The sequence below is a fragment of the Myotis daubentonii genome, chromosome 1, assembly GCF_963259705.1.
Source record: "Myotis daubentonii chromosome 1, mMyoDau2.1, whole genome shotgun sequence".
Taxonomy (NCBI): Eukaryota; Metazoa; Chordata; class Mammalia; order Chiroptera; family Vespertilionidae; genus Myotis; species Myotis daubentonii.
This window is the reverse complement of record NC_081840.1, coordinates 96159089-96182451: the sequence shown is the minus strand read 5'-3', so window position 1 is coordinate 96182451 and position 23363 is coordinate 96159089. Positions and strand designations below refer to the sequence as shown.

At 41.4% G+C, this 23363-nt stretch overlaps 1 protein-coding gene and 1 pseudogene across 1 annotated transcript in view; both read right to left on the bottom strand.

Moving 5' to 3' along the window:
• MPP7 (MAGUK p55 scaffold protein 7) overlaps positions 1 to 963 on the bottom strand; it is a 356856-nt gene extending 355893 nt beyond the window's left edge. Inside the window, exon 1 of the mRNA XM_059711505.1 lies at positions 886 to 963. The gene's annotated coding sequence lies outside the window, so the exon portion shown is untranslated. The remainder of the gene's footprint in view (positions 1 to 885) is intronic.
• The window catches only part of LOC132230584 (polyadenylate-binding protein 2-like), a 59498-nt pseudogene that overhangs the window by 30821 nt on the left and 5314 nt on the right, over positions 1 to 23363 (bottom strand).

The following is a 23363-nucleotide window of genomic DNA, read 5'->3' as shown; positions in this document are numbered from 1 at the left end:
TGGCACCCCTATAATTCTGATGTTGGTACGCTTGAAGCTGTCCCAGAGGCTCCTTACACTATCCTCGCATTTTTGGATTCTTTTTTCATTTTGCTTTTCCCGTTGGATGTTTTTTGCTTCCTCGCAATTCAAATCATTGACTTGATTCTTGCGCTCCTCTGGTCTGCTGTCGGGCGTCTGTATAATATTCGTTATTTCAGTCCGTGTGTACTTAATTTCTAGTTGGTTCCCCAATATAAGATCGAGGGTCTTATTAGTTTTCGTGTAGATCTCATTAAGTTTATCGGCAGCTTCTAAACAGTTCTTGAGAGACCTTAAAAGTGTGGTTCTGAACTCTATTTCTTCCTTTGACAATTTTGTCCTGTTTCTTTGTCTCCGCATTTTGTTATGCTTCTTTGGTGCACCCCCTAGTGGTCTTTGTTCGCAGTCTTATAGATAAATCTTGATTGTTGTAGCTAATTCCAGGAAGGGTTTGACCTCCAGGCCAAGTGGCTATGAGAATCAGCTGTGTCAGCAGTGAGAGAACTTCTGTCCTCTAGGGAGGTGCTAATCTAGCCTTTGCCTGAGGCTATCCGGCAAATGCCTGTGTGCAGGGCTTGGGCGGGGCGGGTCGCACAGGATCAACAGCGTGGGCCGGAGAGAGCAGTTATGGCGGTTCTCAGTCCTGTCCCCAGGGGCTCTGCCTCTCTGAGTCCCAGCACCCGCTGCAAAGCTGGGAGAGAAAGCTGCACTCGCTCTGACCGAAGCCAGACAGTCCCGCTTCTCCCGTTTGAGCCTGAGTCCCTAAAGACTCGCCTGTATCTGGAGCTCAGTGTCTGCGACTCCCTCCCGATTGAAAACAACAACCGCGCCATCCGCCGCCAGCCCGCTCCACGCACTCCGCACCTCAGAATTTGACTTCAGCACTGCGGCTCCTCTGAGTGTCTGTATGCGTTTCTCTTTCCTCCTAGTTGTAGGACTTCCACTCAGCCAGCGTTCCTGTGGTTCTGGGTGATGTCCGTTCCGTGTTTTAGTTTCACTTTTGAAGTAGTTGTTCAAAGCAGCAAACTCTGGCGTTAACCTACGCCGCCATCTTGGTTCTCTATCATTTGTTTTTTAAAGAGAAGGAAACTGGGGCATGGAGAGGTTAAGTACCATGACAAATGTCCAACAGCTGATAAGTATATCCAAAATTTAAACCCATTTGTGTTTGGTTGTAAAGATGATGCTCATGACATTGCAAGAATTCTACTTAACTCAATGTGTTAAAATTTCAGCACAGTATTCTGGAATGTACTGTTCTAATTCTTGAGTTGTGCAATTGTATGTTCCTGCTTACAGCACATCATAAATTCTTAGCTGGAGTAAATCTGTTACTCAGAAGTAACAGGAGAAGCTTACATGCAGCTCTGTGATGTTCCATTATGCAACACTAGAGGCCCGGTGCATGAAATTCATGCACTTGGGGGATGGGGGATTCCTCAGCCTGGCCTGCACTCTCTCACAGTCTGGGAGCCCTCGGGGGATGTCCTACTGCCATGGAGGTGGAAGAAGCTTCCGCCACCACCACTGTGCTTGTCAGCCATGAGCCTGGCTTCTGGCTGAGGGGTGCGCCCTCTGTGGGAGCACACTGAGCACCAGGGGGCAGCTCCTGCATTGAGCATCTGCCACCTGGTGGTCAGTGCATGTCATAGCGACTGGTTGAGTGGCATTAGCATATCATTAGCATATTGCCCTTTAAGTGGTTGAAAGGACGCCTGGACATTTAGCATGTTAGGCTTTTATTATATAGGATTATACATTTGTGAAACTATAACAACGCAGAAAATAATGTAAATAAAGTCTGGTAAAAATTTGGCCTGCATACTATTTAATCTCCTTTCTTAGAATGTAATTTTTTTCAAGCATTTTCAAAGACACAGTTTCCATTTGAAAAAAGACCCATGTAAACACATTTTAAAAAGCGATACATGTAAAGTAGCTGAAATTAATATTTAAAAAGTCTATCTATAAACAAAGGAAAAGCAGAAGGTTTCTCTCAAACATCTGAACTTAGATATACAAATAAAATTTGGGCTGAGAGAAACTTTTGTGTGTGTTGGGGGAGTGAGAGGATGAAAGTGACTGGGGTATGGGGTGGGAAGAGATTAACCAAAGGATTTATATACAGATATGCATTGCCCATGAACACAGACAATAAGGTAGTGAAGGCCTGAGGTGGGATGGTGCAGGAACCAGGTGGTAGGGGTCAAGGGGGAGGGACATCTGTAATACTCTCAACAATAAAGGTGTTGTTTTGTTTTTTTTTAAAAAAGGAATATATATAAACTGATGAACAAAAATAGATCCAGAGACACAGAAGCATCGAACAGACTGTCAAACCTCAGAGTAAAGGCAGGGGAGGGTGTGTGTGTTGGGGGGGCGGGTAAGAGATCAACCAAAGTACTTGTATGCATGTATGTAAGCATAACTAATGGACACAGACAGTAGGGGGTGAGGGCATGTCCTAGGGAGTGGAAGTGTCTGGGGAGAGGTTAATGGAGGGAAAAAAGAGGCATATGTAATACTTTAAACAATAAAGAATTTAAATTTTAAAAAAATTATCCAAACTAATGCACAAAAGAAAAGAAAAAAACATTGAAAGAAAGGAAGAAAACTTCAATGATTTATGAGATAGTAAGAAGTCTAACACATAGGCAATTGAAATCCCAGAAAGATATGAGAGACAATTGAGCAGAAAGGATTGAAAAAATACGGACAAAGTTTTTTCTAAGTTTTATTAAAAACATCAATTTACAGGCCCCAGAAGTTCAGCAAACCTTAAGTATGATAAACACGAAAGAAAAAAATACAACTATATTCAGTTAAATTTCTGAAAATTGCAGAGGAAGAGAAAACTTAAAAGCTGCAAAAGGGGAGAAAATATTACATTAGAGAGAATCCATGATAAGAATGACAAATACTTTCTTTCTAGAAACAATAGAGGCCAGAAGTCAATAGAATGATATCTGTAAAGTATTGAAAGAATAACAATAACACTGTCAAACCATAATTCTATATCCAGTGACAATATTCTTCAAAATTTAAGGTGGAATAAAGATACTTCAGGTAAATAAAAACTGAATTTATCATCAGTAGATCCACATATGAGAAAAGTTAAAGGAACATTTAGACAATAGGGAAATAATATCATATGAAAATTCAGATCTACAGGAAGTTATGAAGATCACCAAAAAGCTAAATATATCAAAAAATATTTTAAAGTATTTTTTCTTTTATGAAATTATTAAAAGACTAGAGGCCTGGTGCACAAAATTCGTGCACTCGCGGGGGGTGGGGGGTAGGGTCCCTCAGCCCGGCCTGTGCCCTCCTGCAGTCTGGGAGCCCTTGGGGGGTGTCCGACCGCTGGTTTAGGCACGATCCCGGCAGTTGAACATCCCTCTCACAATCCGAGACTGCTGGCTCCTAACTGCTTGCCTGCCTGCCTGCCTGATTGCCTCTAACCTCTCTGCCTGCCAGGCTGATTGCCCCCAACTGTCCTCCCTTGCTGGCCAGGTTGCCCTAACTGCCCTCTCCTGCTGGTCCGGTTGCCCCTGACTGCCCTCCCCTGCAGGCCTATTCACCTCCACTGCCCTCCCCTGCAGACCTGGTCACCCCTAACTGCCCTCCCCTGTCAGCCTGGTTGCCCCTAACTACCCTCCCCTGCCGGCCTGGTCCCCCCCAACTGCCCTCCCCTGCAGGCCCATTCGCACCCAACTGCCCTCCCCTGCTGGCCTGTTCACCCCCAACTGCCCTACCCTGCTGCCCTGATCGCCCACAACTGCCTTCCCTTGCTGGCCATCTTGTGGTTGCTATCTTGTGATGATGTGGGGGCGGCCATCTTGTGATGACATGGGGAGGCCATCTTGTGATGACACAAGGGTGAGACACCACCTAGGCTTTTATTAGTATAGATAATTGTTTAAAACAAAAATAACAGTCTGTTATGATGTACATACCTTTGTGGAAGTAAAATATATAATATAAAAAAATAGAATATATAGATTCAAGTACTTTAAGAATCAAAAGGTATCTATATATATAAAAGGCTAATATGCTAAGTGTACATCCACATAATGACATCATGTAGCAATGCCCAGCTTCCTCTCGCTAGAGCAGTGGTTCTCAACCTTGGCTACACATTCGAATCACCTGGGAATCTTTTTAAAATCCCAATTTCTGGGCCTCATTCTTGTGATGACTCAGGTCCAGAAATCAGGATTTTAAAAAGATTCCCAGGTGATTCGAATGTGTAGCCAAGGTTGAGAACAACTGCCCTAGAGACTAGCCTCCTTGCAGTTTCTTCAGTCCAGGAACACAACTTGCTTTATAGCGAGGTGGAAATATTTTACACTTTAACTAAATGTCTGTGAAGTGTTTTCCCATGCCTCATCTCATTTGATCCTCACAGAAGTCCTGGAGTAGGTAGATAGGAGAGTGGGTGGAATCCTATTTTCTTTTCATCAGCCAGAAAATGGGGATTTAGGAAGCTTAGAAACTTGACTCGACTGAAAAGAAATAAGAAATGGTGGACCTTGAAAATGACTTCAGGTTTTCTCACTGCACAGAATATAGTCAAACACTGCTGCAGTTAAATATTTTACCCTTTGTTCTTCCTGCATGATCTATAATAATAATCTGCTTCATGGTGATATTTACTGCTGTGTTGCTGACAATTACCTGAAAAACAAGTTGGGGTGCTTCACTGGGCTGGAAAAGTTTAGCTAAATCAGAAAGCAGGTCTAATTAAACAAGTTTACTCTCTCTATATAAAAGGCTAAGTTGACTTGTGCATGCGCGATGCGTACAAAGCTCTCGTTGGCACCAATTGCACTCGTGTGTTTCCATGTCATTGTTCATGAATTTGATTGATCATCAATAAATTATAGAGAAAGGGCAAATAGAGATATTAAAATATTTCTTCTAATTAATTTCCTTTTAATGTACATGAATTCGTGCCCTGGGCCACTAGTATTAACATAAGAAACATTCAAACTATGAAGAATTTTTGTGAGATTATTTGAGCCAAACTGTCAACAATTGCCAGGAAGAAAAAACCCCAACTGATGGACATAATGTTCCGTAGAATGGCTGTTTTGCACCTGGTTTTGTACATTACAATCAAAAGAGGAGACTTAAGTGGGTTACATGAAATCCATTGGTGAGATTAGGGAGGTGGGAAAAAGCAAAGTGGGGGCAGGATGGTGATGGGGGGGAAACCTCTGGGATTGGATAAAAAGTAAAATGATAGACACACACTTCTTTTACTTAGGTGGTGCAGGATAGTTAACAGTCAACAATTAACTCTTACAATGAGGAGATTTGTGGTTTTGCACAGTGGTGCCTGTGCTTTGAGAGGTCCAGAAAAAGAAAAATTACTTTGACATTCCAACAATATGTTATCACAGATGCAAAAAGACAATAGAACGGCTCAGTTAAGGTAAAGATTGACCTTTGTCAGGGAAGATTCTAGCCTAGGACATGACTACCAATCATAAACTGCTTTTAGTTAAAAAGTTTTAATTTCAGACCATCCTTTGTGGTTTCTTAAAGACTCTGAATTTACAAGGTCACCATGCAGGCCTTTCCTGAACTAGTCATGTTAGCATGTGACCTCTTTTTGTCCACAGGTAGATGTAGCTTCAGGCAGTGAGCCCTTCAAGGTAGCAAAATGGCTGGCAACATCTCCAAGCTTCATTTTCTAGTTGACAGTCACAGCAGAAAACAGTGGTTTTTCTCTTCCCAACAAGTTCACTCAATGCCATAGTTTTCTGGGTGTTAATTTTGTATCCTGCTACATTGCTGAATCCATTTTTTAAATCTAGTAGTGTTTTGGTGGAGTCCTTAGGGTTTTCTATTGTGTCACCTGCGAATAATAACAATTTTACTTCTTCCTTCCCAATATTGATGTCTTTTATTTTTTCTTCTTGTCTAATTTCTGTGGCCAGGACTCTAGTATTATGTTGAATTAGAATGATGAAAGCAGACATCCCTGTTTTGTTTCTGTTTTAGGGGAAATGCTTTTAGTTTTTGACCATTGAGTATGATTTTCTCCATAGGTTTATGATATATGGCCTTTATTATGTTGAGGTATGATTGCTCTATTCCCACTTTGCTGAGAATTTTTGTCAAATATGAGTGTTGGATTTTGTCAAATGCTTTTTCTGGATCAATTGTATAATCGTGATTTTTGTCTTTCAATTTGTTTATCTGATGTATCACATTTATTGATTTGTGAGTATTGTACCAGCCTTACATCCCTGGAATAAATCCCACTTGGTCATGGTGTATGATCTTTTAAATGTATTTCTGGATCCAATTTAGTAATATTTTGTTGAGGATTTTAGCATCCATGTTCATCTGGGATATTGGTCTGTAATTCCCTTTCTTTGTAATGTCTTTATCTGGTTTTGGAATTAGGATAATAATGGCCTTGTAAAAAGTGCTTGGAAGTGTCCCTTCCTCTTGGATTTTTTAGAATAGTTTGAATGTTTGGTAAAACTCCCCTGTGAAGCTGTTTGAACCAGGGCTTTTGTTTGCTGGAAATATTTTGAGTACTGCTTCAATTTCACCAGTTTATTGGTTTATTTAAGTTTTTGGATTCTTCCTGACTCAGTTTTGGAAGATGGTATTTTTCTAGGAACATGTCCATTTCTTCCAGTTTGTCCAGTTTGTTGGAATATAGCTGTTCATAGTATTTTCTTACAATCTTTTGTGTTTCTCTGGGGTCAGTTGTTACTTCACCTCTTTCATTTCTGGTTATGTTTATTTGGGTCCTCTCTCTTCATTTCTTGATGAATCTGGCTAAAGGTTCATCAATTTTGTTTATCTTTTCAAAGAACAAGCTCTTAGTTTCATTGATCTTTTGTATTGTTTTAGTCTCTATGTCATTTATTTTTTTCTCTGATGTTTATTCCTTCTACTTATTCTAGGCTTTTCTTGTTCTATTTCTAATTTTTTAAGTTATAGTGTTAAATAGTTTATTAGACAATTTTCTTGTTTTTTGAAGTAGGCTTGTAGGGCTGTGAACTTCTCTCTCAAGACTGCTTTTGCTGTGTCCAATAGGTTTGGGGTTGTTGTGTGTTCATTTTCATTTGTTTCTAGGAAGCTATTTTTTAAATCTTTATTGATGAGAATATTACAGATGTTCCCTATACCCCATACCTTTTTCCCCTCCATTGCCCTCCCTACCCTGATCCAACTTGCCCCCAGGCCTATACAACACTGTTGTTCATGTCCATAGGTAATGTATATATGCATTTAAGTTCTTTGGTTAATCCAACCCCTTTCCCTCTGAAATTCGTTAGTCTGTTCCATGTTTCCATGCCTCTGGTTCTATTTTATTCATCAGTTTATTTTGTTCATTAGATTCCTTGTTCATTTATTTTTATTTTTAGCTTCAATTGTTGATAGATATGTATTTATTGCCATTGTATTGTTCATATTTTTGCCTCTTCTCCTTCTCCTTTCTTCTTTCTTCTTTCTCCTTTCTTCTTCCTTCTTTCTTCTTTCTTCTCTTCCTTCTTATTAAAGAAGACCCTTCAACAGTTCATGTAATACTGGTCTGGTGGTGATGAACTCATTAGCTTTTCTAGTCTTGGAAGCTCTTTATCTGCCCTTCAATTCTAAATAGTATGTTCGCTGGGTAGAGTAATCTTGGTTGTAGGTCCTTGCTTTTCATCACTTTGAATATTTCTGGACACTTCCTTCTGGCCTGCAAAGTTTCTGTTGAGAAATCAGCTGATAGTCATATGGGTGCTCCCTTTAGGAAACTAACTACTTTTCTCTTGCTGCTTTTAAGATTCTCTTTGTCTTTAACCTTTGACATTTTAATTATGATGTGTCTTGGTATGGGTCTTTTTGGGTTTATTTTGTTTGGGACTCTCTTCATTTCCTGGACTTGTAGGTCTATTTCTTTCTCCAGGTAGGGGAATTTTTCTGTTATTATTTATTCAAACAGGTTTTCAATTTCTTGTTTCCTCTCTTCTACTTCTGAAACCTCCATGGTGTGAATGTTGGTATGCTTGAAGTTGTCCCTTCACTATCTTCATACATTTAGATTTGTTTTTTGGTTTTTTTTTGTTTGTTTGTGTGTGTGTGTGTGTGTGTGTGTGTGTGTGTGTGTTTGCTCTTCTGTTTTTGTTCTTCTGGTATTTTTTGCTTCCTCATATTCCAAATCACTGATTTGATTCTCAGCATCCTCTACTCTGCTGTTGATTTCCTGTATCCTTCATTTCTGACTGCTCCTTTTTCATGTCTTTGATGTTATTACTAATTTCCTTGAAATTCTCACTGTTCTTTGAAGCTTTCATTCAGTTCCTTGAGAATCCTTAAAACTATTGTGTTAAACTCTTTATTGGGTAGTTTACTTGCCTCCGTTTCATTTAGTTTCTTTTCTGGAGATTTCTTCTGTTCTTTCATTTGTGACATGATTTATTTTTCTCTGCATTTTGGCTGCATTGTTGTGTATGTTTCTATGTATTAGTATTAGCTAGAGCTGCTGTGCCTCCTGGAATTGGTAGAGTGGCCTTATGTAGTAGGTGTCCTGTAGGGCCCACTGGTTCAGCCTCCCAAGTCACCTGAGCTGGCCACTCTAGGTACACCCCTGTGTGGACTTTGCGCACTGTCCTGTTGTAATTGAGCCTTGATTGCTATTGGCATCACTATGAAGAACTGACTCCCAGGCCAATTAGCTGTGATGACCAGCCGCCACTTCAAGGGAAGAGCTGCTGTACAGGAGATACCCCTATGGAGCAGGCCCTGCTTATGTGGGGCTTTGTTGCTCACTAATTCTGTTGCTTGAGTGTGTTGCTCATGGGTGTGGTAGTTATAATCTGGTGTGGTCTGAAGCTGTCCACTGGGTGCACTGGCTCTGGTGCCTTCTGGGAGGTGCAAAGTCATTCAGTGCCTGTTCCCTACTTTGGGCCACCTGGCATGAGCTACAGAGCGATCTTCAGATGGCTGCTACTAGTGATGGGCTTACAGGTACCCAGGAAAGTCCAAGCTAGGAAGCTTATCAAGCTGCTGCTAGTGTGGGGCATACTGAGTCCAGCTGCTGCTTCTTTGAGAGATTTTAGAAGTGTCTGAAGCCTGATCCAGGATAAGCCATGCATATGGAAAATACTCTGCAAACATCTTGGTTGGGGCCTCAAATTGGGTGGTGCAGAGTCTCAGGGAATCAGCAGGGTGGGGAAACAGTGTAGGACAGGTTGATGGAGACTCGGATATGGCACCTGCCAGTCAGCTCTTTGTGGGGAGAGACTCTAGCACTTTTGTCTGGAAGAAAGGTGCTCTGGAGTTCTTGCCCTGATGCCAGATAATTTAGTTCCTCCTCGTATATCCCTAGATCATTTCAAGCTGATGCCCCGGTGCTGGAGCTCAAAGGGAGTGAGTGAGTCCAGATAAGTCCGTTTGCTGGCCCTTTAATAGGAACTGCCTGGGACTCCAGCTGCCTCTGTCACTCAGCCACAATTCCCATTGGTTTTTACAGCTCAAAATTACAGGGACTTCTCTTCCCAGACATGGAACCCTGGGCTGATGGTTCTGGTGTGGAGCTGGGACCTCTTGCTCATAACAGGAGGCCTCCTCAGCCAAGATATCCCTCCTGATTAAAAATATGCCACATGTGAGAGTCAGACCAGCCCATTCCACACCTCTTCCCCTCCTCTCAGTCTCAATGGGATTTCTCCTTTAATTCTTTAGTTTTAGGATTTCCATTCAGGCAGATTTCAGGTAGTTCTGAATAATGGTTGTTCTGTATTTTAGTTCCAATTTTGATGTGGTTGTGGGAGGATGCGAGTACCTGCATTTACTTATGCCACCATCCTGTTTCAGGAAGTTTTATATTTCTTCCTTGATCTCATTGGTAACCCATTCATTGTTTAATAACATGCTATTTAGCCTCCACATGCTTTAATCATGTTTTCAAGTGTTTTTACTGTAGTTGACTTCTAGTTTCATGTCATTGTGATCCAAGAAGATGCTAGATATGATTTCAATCTTCTTGAATTTGTAGAAACTTAGTTTTTGTCCTAACATGTGGTCTATCTTTGAGGATGACCTGTTTGCACATGAGAAGAATGTATATTCTGTAGCTATAGGATGAAATGTTCTGTAAATGTCAATTAATTCAATCTGATTTAGTGTGCTGTTTAGGATCACTGTTTCCTTGTTGAGCCTACATATCCTTTTAGTTACTTCAGCCTATTTAAGTTATCTATCTTTTATAATTAAGCAAGTCATTTAATTCTTTATTCCTTCCTCTTTTCAGCATACATTGAGCCCTCCTGGATACCAGGCACTGTTCTAGGAGCTGGAAACATACCAGTGTGTAAGGCAAATTAATTCCTTATTTTTATGGCGCTTATATTCCAGTGGGAAAAGGTCAGAAATTAAACATGTTAAATAAATGAATACTATAATTTCAGATACTTCCAAGTGCCATGAGGAAGTAAGGCAAGTTTTGATAGACAGTAGTTATTTGGATAAGGTGCTTAGGAGAAAGCTCTCTGAGGAGAGGCCAGAATGATGAGAAGGGGTCAGATACACAAAACTCTTAAGGAAGAGTATTCCATGCCGAGAAACCAGCAAGTATAAAATCTGGAGTCAGGATGAAGTTCAGTATATTTAAGGACAGTAGGAACTCTAGTGTAGAGAAAGCACAAGGAGTAAGGCAGAAAGTGATGCAAGATGAGACCAGAGGGGTAGATGGAAGACCTAGAAGGCAATCAAGGAGTTTGGATTTTCTTCAAGTATAATGAAATGACACTAGAGTTTTTGGAACTATATGCGATGATGGATGATAACTAGATTTAGTGTGGTGATCATTTTGCAATACATAGATATCAAATTATGTTGCATACCTGAAACTGATATAATGTTATATCCCAATTTTACACATATTCATTGTTGTGGAAGGAAAAAGAATGATAGTAGAGACAAATAAGAGGCTATTGTAGCAGTCCAGATAAGAGATGAAAGTGAGGACTGGACCAGGATGCGAAGTAATTTTAATGGTGAGCTGAGGTTGGATTTGGGATATATTTTAAAAGGAGGAAAACACACACACACACACACACACACACACACACACACACACACACACACCAGTATTTAGTGATGGGTTGCTGTGGAAGTGAAAGTGAAAGGATGCACCATAAGTTAAGGTTGTGATATAAACAACAGTGCCACTGACTGTGAAAGGAATGACTACAAAAGAAATGGATTTGGGGAAGGGGCTAAGAATTGAGTAAATTTTAGCATTATTAGGGTTGAAATGCCTTTGAAATATCCTAGAGTATATAAGAGCAAGCATTTTAATACTCTAGACAGGAGTACAGCAAAGATATAAGTGTGGGGATAAGCAGCAAATATGTTGTACTCAGAGCCATGGAAGTAGATACAAACAAGGGCTGAGGACAGAGCACTGAGCATGCTAGGACTCTGTACATTTAGAGGCCAAAATGAGGAAGAAAAGCAAGTAAAGAAAAACAAAAAGTAGTGGTTAATGAGATGAAAACAAGGCCAGAAGAGCATGGTGTCCTAGATGCCAAGAAGCAAACAGGATTCAAGGAGAGATGGTCATGGATATAATAATAACAACAACAGTGATGCTGAGATGAGGACAGGAACTGGCCATTGAGGTTGGAAAAATGGAGTTTCTAGTGACTTTGTCAGAAGTGGTTTCAGAGGTACAGGGTGGGGTGGTGGTGAGGACAAAAGCATATGTGGAGTGGACAAAAGAGAAATGACAGACTAGGTCCAGTGATGGCGAACTTATGACACGCGTGTCAGAGGTAACACACGAACTCATTTTTTTGGTTGATTTTTCTTTGTTAAATGGCATTTAAATATATAATAAATATCAAAAATATAAGTCTTTGTTTTACTATGGTTGCAAATATCAAAAAATTTCTATATGTGACACGGCATCAGAGTTAAGTTAGGATTTTTCAAAATGCTGACACGCCGAGCTCAAAAGGTTCGCCATCACTGGACAAGGAGGTAGAAACAATGAGAGTAGCCAAGTTTTTCAAGGAGACATAAAAAGGTGTTTTTCTTAACTGTGGGATTGTGCCAAATGTTGCAAGGACTCTGGAATCCATATGGTCATAAAATTTTGGAAAGAAAATAGAGATTTGTAGAAAATTGAAGACATTTTTTAAATAGGAAATTTAATTAAGAACAAGCTGCATAAGTTTCCTACTAGTATGAAGGAAAGTATTCAAATAAAATTCCAGAATTCTAACTAGTAGCTACCAGAAACCCAGGGCAAACATCATTCTTAATATTAAATTAGAAATAGTAAAATAAGGATCAAATCAAGAATGCCACGTAACACTACTGATATTCCATATTTTTCTAGAGTCCTAATCAATGCAGTAGATGCAAAAATGAAACGAGATGTAACTTTTGGAAGGAAGAGAGACTTTCAATATTTATATGCTTTAAAACCAGTGGTGTGATGATAAATGTGAAACCAGTTTTTCTGAGTATAGTTCCCCACATGAATATTGGCTGATAGCTTGGTTATATTGATGAGTCAGAGAAAAGTGAAATAACTTGTCCTAACTATAGTTGTTGGTGCATGATGTGAGCTACTTTTTGATTAAATTAAAAAGATATATATATATTTCAGAGAGGAGGGGAGAGAAAAAGAGAGATAGAAACATCAATGATGAGAATGAATTATTGATTAGCTGCCTCCTGCATGCCCCTCACTGAGAATCAAGCCCACAACCCAGGCATGTGCCCTTGACCGGAATTGAACCCGGGACCCTTTGTCTGCAGGCCAACGCTCTATCTACTGAGCCAAATTAGCTAGGGCACACTATTATAAAAAAATTTCATTGTACAGAAACATTAGAAATACATCACTTTAAAGCATAGTCAGGTAAAATAAATATAACAAAATGAGTTTTGAGCATTTATTATCTTTGTTTTTAATATAATATATTTAATTTAAACTTCTATAATTTAATTTTTAAAAATAGCTATGTTTAATAATCAGCCCTCAAAATTCCTGAAAACTTAACTGACTCTCATGAGTTAGCATAAGCCTAATCTAGTATATCATGTAATTGTGTATCTAGAAAGGCAAAGAGAATCAAGTAAAACAAACAAACAAAAACAAAACACACACAAAAAAATAACTAACAGAACCAAAGAAGATTCAGTTTAGTTGGTTGGATCCAAAATCAGCATAATTTTAAAATATAGAACAGAAGCCATTGATTTACAATGGCAACAAGAACAATAAAAAATTAAGGAAAAGCCTAATGCATAATGAGCAAGGCATACATTAAGAGATGTGTAAAACTTTACTGATTCACATTTTAAAAGACATGAATAAATGAAGAGTTATAATTTGTTCCTGTATAGACATATTTAATATTGCAAAGGTGTTGGTTCTTTCTCAAAGTATACTCAATAAACATTGGCAAGCTGATTCTGAAGTTTATTGGAAAAGAATGCCCACAAATGAATTTTTGAAAAAGTTTGGTCTCGTGTATACTAGTATAGAAATATCCTATGAAACACTGGTAAATAAAGTAGTGAGATTCTGGTGCAGGAATAATCCTATCTAATAAAGAGGGAATATTCGAATTGACCCTCATGCCACTGCAAAGATGGTGGTGCCCACAGCCAATAAGGAGGGAATATGCTAATTGACTGTCCCACCCTCAAAGATGGCAGTGCCCACAGCCAATAAGGAGGGAATATGCTAATTGATTGCTCCAAAGTGGTTTGGGTCAATCAGGCAGGCAGGCAGGCAAGCAGTTGGGAGCCAGCAGTCCCGGATTGTGAGAGGGGTCGGGACTAAACCAGCAGTCGGACATCTCCCAAGGGGTCCCAGATTAGAGAGGGTGCAGGCTGGGCTGATGGACACCCCCCCACAGTGCATGAATTTCGTGCACCGGGCCTCTAGTCAAATATATTGATGAGACAGAAGAAAGAGTTTAAAATGTTTCATTTGTAACAAAAGTGTAGTACATGAGAAAGGAGGCAATTCACATCAGCGAGGGGGGGGGGGGGAATGGTACAATTGAACTATCCTATGATTTAATAAAAAGCTTAAAAAATTCCCATGTCACATCAGACAAAAAAGAATAATTCCAGGTGCCTTAAAGAGGTAAACATTAATGAAATATGTGACTTTAGAGAAACACAGGAAGTTATTTTTGTAATCTTGGCATGGTGAAAGACTTCCTTAGCAAGACATAAAACCCAGAAGGGATAAAGGAAGCAATGGACAGATACTTAAAAACTTAAAATTTTTTTACGGAAAAAAAAACCCTCCATAATTCAAGTTAAAAAATAAGTTACAGACTGAGAAGAAATAGTTGCTGCAAATGTATTAGTCAAAGGACATGAACTAACAATATGTCAAGAGATCCTATAAATCAATAAGAAAAAGATAACCTTACTAAAAGTAGCATCTAAGCCATCTCTGTCCAACAGAAATATCATGTGAGCTATCTACATAATTTTAAAAATTTCAGTAGCCATATTAAAATTATTTAAAACAGCATATCTATAATATTGTTATTTGAACATGTAATCAATACGACAATATTAATGAGATGTCTTACTCCTTTTTCTTAGACTGTCTTTGAAATCGCTTGTTTTATGCTAACATTATCTCAATTCAGGGTAGCCACATTCCAAGTGTCCCATAGCCACATTTGGCTAATGACTGTCATATTGGACAGCACAGATCTATGTAAGCAATTCACAAAAGAAATATCAATGGCCGATACACTAAATGTGCTCTACCTCATTAATATTAAGGAATACTAGTACAAATAAGAGAAACAGGAAGATACTACATTTCACCCATCACATTGACAAACATTGAAAAAAAATTACTGGAAACTAATCGTAGATACAGAGAAGTTTATTATAGAATTATTTGTATAGGAAAAGGGAATGAAGGAAAAGAAGAAAAAAGGAGGGGAGAAGAAACAGCTCAGGTAGCTGATTGAGTTCAGGTTAGAGTGCATTCACGGAATAGAAGCTATGCAGTGATTAAAAAGAATTATTTGAACTATAGTTGCTAACATGGAAAGTGCTCTAAGAATAATAAAAAGAAAAAAATTTGTGGAAAATGTGATATGATATATATATATATGTAATATTTTAGGTTTGTTTGTATGTATACATATGTTTCTAAATGCATTGAAAATTACTTGAAAGGATAAAACTGAAGGATTAACTGTTCTCTGGTAGGAGTGTGGTGGAGAGGCTTGTTGATAGGAGGCAGTGAGAGCTTCTTTGTACAATGTGTAAACTTCTGCTTTAAGCACATTAGATTTTTTAAAAAATATTTTTTTATTATTTACTAGAGGCTCAATGCATGAAGATTCGTGCAAGAATAGGCCTTCCTTCCCCTGGCTGCCGGCACTGGCTTCCCTCCGGCACCTGGGACCTGGGCCTTCGCTCCAGGCCAGAGCCACCTTCTACCTTTGCTCTGGCCCTGCCGCCCTCCTGTAGCTCCCTCCACCCGCCGCATTGCCCCCCATAGTAAGTGTCCTGCCCTGCCCCGCCCCGGCCCCCACCATCTTTGTTGCATCAATTTGCATATTCCCTCCTTATTGGCTGTGGGCACCACCAGCTTTGTCATGAAGTGATGGTCAATTTGCATATGCCGTCTTTATTAGATAGGATTTCAGAGAGGAAGGAAGAGGGAGAGATAGAGGGAAATATCAATGATGAGAGAGAATCATTGATTGGTTGCTTCCTGCATGCCCCCTACTGGGAATCAAGCCAACAACTCGGGCATGTGCCCTTGACCGGAATAGAACTGGGACCCTTCAGTCCACAGGCTGACGCTCTATCCACTATGCCAAACTGGCTAGGGCAGCGTGTTAAATTTGAAATTGGGAAAAGGTTTCTTTTTGTACATGAAGACTCAAGAAGTCAAAGTTCTTCCCATGGAGCTAGTTCTCTCACTTGTCCTAGTTCTTACAAATGTGCTGAGGCCATCCCAGGGAGAGAGAGCTTACTAGTAGGATGTATGTTTTTATAGTGCTGCAAATATTGGGGAATCAGTAGTTACTTTTGACAATTACAATTGGAACATCTCAACATTGAAAGTATTTCACTCCATCCACATGTTCTGTCATTAACAATCTTTTCTGAATGTGGATGTAGTGCAAGTCCCCATGGTAGGCACCGGAAGAATATCAAGATAGGATTCAGAGTCCTGATTTAAGAGGTCTCATCCCATTCTGAGTATCATAATATGGAACAGGGAAGTAAGCTACTTTGGTTTTCCTAACAGCGGAGTAGTGTTAGAATCCTCATATTTCAATAGTATGAATTGTTTAAAAAGGTCAGGTTTAGTTGGCATGGACTTTTTGCCCTTCATCCTTCCCCATTTCATTAAGCCTGGAATAGATATGTGACCTCCAAGTAGAGGACAGAAGCCACAGCTAAGGATAGCATTGAAACTCCCCAAATTGCACCAGATGACCTTTAATGAACAAATGCTCAGTTCACTAGAACTCATGCAGGAGGGAGAACGCCACCTTGGCGGGGTATTAGCTGTGATTCTTGATAAATAAGCTATTGTTTTAAGGGAGCCATTTTCTTGAGTAAGCAGACAGGTGCTTCAGCTACACTGTGTGCAGAGATTTCCTGAAGCAGCAGTGAAGTTACTCATTGGTTCAAGTGTCCTCCTGGGCAAAGTTTTCTAGAACCAACAGCTAAACCAGGCTTAGTTAGGCACCTCCACACTCAGTGTTGGTTCTCAATTTCCCTGTTTTTTTAACAGTTAACAGGGGTGGTCCCAGATCTTAGCCCTAATAGCTACAATGTGGATGTAGAGCAAGCACGTGAAACTCAAAGGCTAACACGGGCCAAATAAACAAGGTTAAGTTTATATGGGTCACAAAAAAAACACACAAAAGCTTCAATTTTCATAGAAACGTAGGTTTATTTCAATAGAGACATGCTGAATACAAAGGGCTGAAATAAATGAGTAATAGTTAACATAAAATAATAGAACATTTTAATAAAAATTAATACTTTTTCTTGAATGTTAACTTATCAGACACTGAATAACTGCACAAATTAATAAGCATAACGCGAATAAACCTATTTTTCTTGTTCTCCAAAAGCGAAATATTTCCTGTTGTGCACACCAAACAAGTCAGCACAAGACTCATGATGCGGTAATCAGCTGCTAAAATATTCTCTGCTAGTATTATGTGCCTGCATGTGAGGCACATAAGGGAAATGAATGCAACACGATTATAGTAATCAGTCATTAGCGAAAGTTGTAGTTCATTATAATAATTATATATAACAGGATATTGTATAAATTAAATTATGAAATTTTGATTACAACGTTTCTTACATACCATTATATTGGCTGGGCCACAAAAATATTCATTGTGAGCCTCATGTGGCCTGCAGGCCGCGAGTTTGACATGCTTGATGTAGATGGTCACAGTTCCAACGGCAAATGGCAGTCTAGAAAAACCTGGCTCTATTAAAGCCTGACAGATCAGCAAGTTCTATACTGCCCACTTCCAGATTTTTCATGATGTGAGAAACTATTCATTTAAGCCAATGTAATTAGGTGTGTGTTACAGGCAGCAACATTAAATTTCTAATCAATATACCTTGAGGGAGATGGATTATCATGTGTTAAAGGAGGGCCAAACTCTTAATGGATTTTTCTGGAAAGAGAAGTAAACATAGGCCAAGAATGAAGGGCCTTCTAGGCCATGCTAAGAAGATTGGGTTTTATCTGGAGTGCGGATGGGGAGAATTTGTCAAAAAATGACATGACCAGAAGTGTGTTTTAGATAACTCTGGTGGTGTTTTGTAGAATAGGTTAAGGCAACAATTTTCGACCAGTGTGTGGTGGCACACAATGTGCCACAAGAATTTTTAAAACATGCAATACCTGACTATTTAGTCAGAGGCACTGACCTCTTTCCCTTAGATTGTCAAATAAAAAAATGAAAACAGCCAACACAATGATAGCCATTTGATGTGAATGGATCAAAATCATACCTATTTTTAATCAGATCAGTCAAAACTAAATTATATATTTTTACGTGCCACAGAATTTTAGTAACTAGTTTATGTGTGCCATGAGATGAAAAAGGTTAAAAATTGCTGAATTAGAACGAAGCAAACTTGGAGTCAAAGAGGCTGCTGCCACAACCTAAAATAAATGTTAAGGTTCTGAGCTGTGGTGAGGCTGTAAAGATTGATTCATTCACTCCTCCATTCCATAAGTGTAGGTTGAATGCCTATTGTTTGCCAGGCACTGTGCTAAGCATTGGAGATTCAATGGTAAGTTACCAAAACAGTCCCTGTAGGCTGAGGATGTAAGACATATCTAGGTCCTACTATATGCCAAATGTTTTTTTTTTCTTTTTTCAAAAACAACTTTATTCATGACACATTAAAAAATAAACTCCCACCCCCTGGAAATGAGCTAAAAAAAAAAAAAAAAGGCAAAGAAACTAAGATGGCGGCATAGGTAAACACCGGGAAATTACTGCCTCCCACAACAACTTCAAAAATACAACAAAAAGACAAAACGGACATCATCCAGAACTACAGGAAGGCTGGCTGAGTGTAAATTCTACAACTAGAAGAAAAGAGAAAAGCACACTGAGACTCAGAGGAACTGCGGAAGTAAAGTGCAAAGGTATGGAGGCTCAAGCGCGCGCGCGGAAAGTGGCTGGTACCTGAGGACGCGGCTGTCTTTTTGAATCAGGAGGGAGTCACAAGCTCCCGACTGCTCTGAACTCCGGTTCCGGGAAGTCTCTGGGGACCCAGGACTCATACGGGGAGAAACTGGACTGTCTGGCAGCAGGCAGAACTCTGAACTTGAGGGAGGCTTCCCCTCAGAGGTGCTTGCAGCAATTATCGGGACACTGAGACGCACAGTCTCTTAAGGCAGGGCTGAGGACCAGCCATAGCTGCTTGCTCCGCCCTTTGATTCCCTGAGACTCCGCCCCACCCAGGCTGTGGCAGAGGCTTTTGCATATGAATTTCCTGGCCCTTTGCAACCTGAAAATTACCTAACAAGTTGCAGCTGGGCCAGACAGACCCAGAACTTCCAAGAAAAGGCCCAAGGCCCCATATTAGCTTGCATTGCTTCACAGCTGGGCCTCATCAGGGCACCTCCAAACTCCAAAAAAGGAAGGGGAATCTGAAGTTCTCTTCATAGCTCCTGCTGGGTAACCTCAGGCAGAGGCTAAATTAGCACCTCCTTAGATCCAAGAGCCTGTGTACCCAGTGGTCAGAGTGGGACCATCAAGATTACAACTCCTCAGATCTATAAGGGACACACTCAGGGGGCAGACTCAGTGAGCACCAAAGCCCCACTGAAGCAAGTCTTGCCCCAGAAGGGTGTCTTCAGCACAGAAGGTCTCCCACTGCAGACACAGCTGATTCTCACTGCCAATTGGCCTGGAGGTCAATTCCTCCCAGTGATCCTACAAGAATCCAGGCTTAACTACAATAAGGCTGTGCACAAATCCCACAAGGGGGTACACCAAGAGTGTCCACCTCAGGTAACTGGGGAGGCTGAGCCACTGGACCCTACAGGACACCTAGCACACAAAACCACTCTATCAACACAGGAAAGCATAAAAAAATGCGGAGACAAAGAAACAGGTCACAAATGACAGAAATGGAGGAAAGCAAACTACTGGATATAGAGTTCAAAACCACGTTTATAAGGTTTTTCAAGAATTTTATGGAAACCGCCGATAAATTTAGTGAGACCCTGGAGGATATGAAAAAAGACCAGCTAGAAATTAAGCATACACTGACTGAAATAAAGAATATTATACAGAGATCCAACAGCAGATAAGAGGATCCCAAGAATCAAGTCAAAGATTTGAAATACAAAGAAACAAAAAATACCCAACTGAAGAAGAAAAAAGAAAAAAGATTCCAAAAATATGAAGATGGTGTAAGGAGCCTCTGGGACAACTTCAAGCGTACCAACGTCAGAATTATAGGGGTACCAGAAGAAGAGAGAGGGCAAGATATTGAAAACCTATTTGAAGAAATAATGACAGAAAACTTCCCCTACCTGGTCAAAGAAATAGACTTACAAGTCCAGGAAGCGCAGAGAACCCCAAACAAAAGGAACCCAAAGAGGACCACACCAAGGCACATCATAATTAAAATGCCAAGAGCAAAAGACAAAGAGAGAATCTTAAAAGCAGCAAGAGAAAGACAGTCAGTTACCTACAAGGGAGTACCCATATGACTGTCAGCTGATTTCTCAACAGAAACCATGCAGGCCAGAAGAGAGTGGCAAGAAATATTCAAAGTGATGAATAGCAAGAACCTACAACCAAGATTACTTTATCCAGCAAAGCTATCATTCTGAATAGAAGGTCAGATAAAGAGCTTCACAGATAAGAAAAAGCTAAAGGAGTTCATCACCACCAAACCAGCATTATATGAAATGCTGAAAGGTATTCTTTAAGAAGAGGAAGAAGAAAAAGGAACTCGTACCATTTGCCACAGCATGGATGGAACTGGAGAGCGGATAAATACCACATGATCTCACTCTTTTGTGGAATATAATGAACAACATAATCTGATGAACAAGGACACTCAAAACAGAAGAAGAAACAAAAGGAAATAAAGTAGAGGAGGAGCAGGGAGCCAGAAAAAATGGGTGGACTGGGTGGATGGTGGACCTGGCCAGACAGGAGCAGGCAGGAGGGTACTGAGAAAGTGGGAGAAGGTGGAGGGAAGGTAACAAGAAGAACAGTTTGGTGTCCTTCCAGCGCCCTGGATACAATTTAATAAAAAACAAACAAAAAAACCCTCCTACCAATCATGCCCACACACCCTTGAGCAGCCCCCAATGGGGTGAGGTACAGGGAGATAGGGGCAGCAGTTTTCACAGCTGAGTGAGTCCATGGGAATCCCCAGAGTGAAGGAGAAGCATCCTGCCCCACACCCTGGGCCTTTCCTTACTCTCCAAAGGAAGGCCCCCTCAGCAGTAATGGGAATCTCCCCCTTTCCACAGTGTGTGTGTGTGTGTGTGTGTGTGTGTGTGTGTGTAAAACCCTAATATGCAAATAGACTGAATGGTGGAACAACCAAACAACCGGTCACTATGATGTGCGCTGACCACCAACCACCAGAGGGCTCACACGGAATATGGCGGGCATCAGCAGCAGGGAGCAGAGCGTGGAACCTGATGGGCGTAGGCTGCAGCAGGATGGTAGAGCAGGTAAGTGGGGATGCCAGACCAAGGCGGGGTGCCGGTCGCTGTCATCAGGGTGAGCCTCTGGTGGTTACTGAAAATTCTTTGCTCCCGTGTGCCATGGTCCCGCCTGGTGCTTGCACCTGCTGCCGGCCCCACTCACACCCACTGCTGGCATCCGGCGCCGGCCCCAATTGCTCCCCGATTGCTTGATACCATCAGCAGGTGCAAGTGGCCGCTGCCAGCCCTGATCGCCCCTCAGGGCTTTTCCACCTCCCCCTGATCCTGAGGGGTGATCAGGGCAGCAGCCACTGCTCGCACCCTCTGACAGTGCCAGCCCCACTCACACCTGCTGCTGGCACCAGCCCCAATTGCTCTGCACCGTCAGCAGGTGCAAGTGGGGCTGGCACCATCAGCACCTGGGAATAGTGGCGGCAGGAGTGGGGCTGCCGGCAGACAGAGGACCTGGGGCTGCAGCAGGAGGGGCCGGGTGGGGGCATGGAGGATGGGCTGAGACCTGCCCTTGTGCCCACCACAGCCTCGCGGCCCACAATTCCTTTCAAGGTGCACAAATTTGTGCTCTAGGCCCCTAGTATATATATATTTCCCCCATGAAGGTTATCTTCTGTTTTTCTTTTTTTAAATTCATTTCCCCCTTCTCTCCTCTTTTTTCCCCTCTCTCTTCTCCTAATAAACACTTTTTAAAGTAAAGGAATTACCATGAAGTCACTCTAGCCAGGGCCCCTACAGACCCGACCAGGGACTGCTGTTAAAATCACTGTAGAACGGCCCTAGCTGGTTTTGCTCAGTGGGTAGAGCATTGGCCTGTGGACTGAAGGGTCCCAGGTTGGATTCCCATCAAGGGTATGTACCTCAGTTCCCTGGCCCTAGTTGGGATACATGCAGGAGGCAACCAATCCATGTGTCTCTCTCACATATATGTTTCTCTCTGTCTCTCCCTCTCCTTTCCACTCTCTCTCTAAATGTCAATGAAAAAAATATCTTCAGGTGAGGATTAACAACAACAACAACAAAAATCCTGTAGAATGGAGATGGGAACTGTTGTAGTTTATGGTCTTATCACCAAGGCGGGCACGCAGGAAACTCTGGCCTGAGGTGCTGATGCCTGGTCTGTTGGTTCATTTGGGGATCACTTAGATTTGTCTTCCTCTAAATAGGGATTCATCTAAGGCCAAGTCCTCACTGACTGTCTGAGAACTCTATATATGCAAAACCTTTGGGATGGCCACTACATTTGCCACAGAGTATGGTAACTCGGGGCCTGAACCACAGCCAAGAGAGTGTGCACCTAGCTCGTCTGCTCTTGCAGCACAGTCCACATTGCCAACATGGATGGAGTGGGCACAGCCTCCATCTTCCCCCAACACCATGATCCCTGGCCCTGCGTTGCCTGGAGGTGGACTTATGTTCATCTGCTTCTCCCCTCATTCTGTAACTCCTTTAGCTTCTCATCTTCTTCTTCCATCTCGCTGACTCAAGTTTTGATCGCTTCCAGCTTGGGTCCTCAGTGGTGCTGTGCCCCGTTTCATCTTTGACCAATCCTGGCTCCTCACTCCTTCTCCTCTTCCTCCTCCTCCCTCTACCTCCTCCCTCTTCCTCCTCCCTCCTTCTCTTCCCTTCTCCTCCTGGTTGCCTGGGCTCCAGAGCCTGGCCCTGGCCTGGGCTAAGGGGAGGAGAAAGGGCAAGGGGCCAGGGCAGCTTCTCTTCAGGCTTTTGCTCCACTTCCTCAGACTGCAGGCCATTCCATAGGCCCCTAGGCCCCTGGGACTCCCTCCCTGCCCTCCCCAATGCCTGCCACCTGGCTCAGCCTAGGCCAAATGCTTTATATTCATTATCTCAATTACTCTGCACAAAACAGTGTGTGTGTGTGTGTGTGTGTGTGTGTGTGTGTGTGTGTGTGTGTGTGTGTGAGAGAGAGAGAGAGAGAGAGAGAGAGAGAGAGAGAGAGAGAGAGAGAGAGGTGGGTGCTATTATTATCTTTCTTCACAGATGAAAAACCCAAGACATTAAAGAAGTGTATGAATGACAGATATTAAAGAGGTTGACCAATTTGATTTCTTCTGACATAAATGGTTGCTGATCGATCTATGCTAGAGAGCTTAACTCAGTACACTTTCAGCTA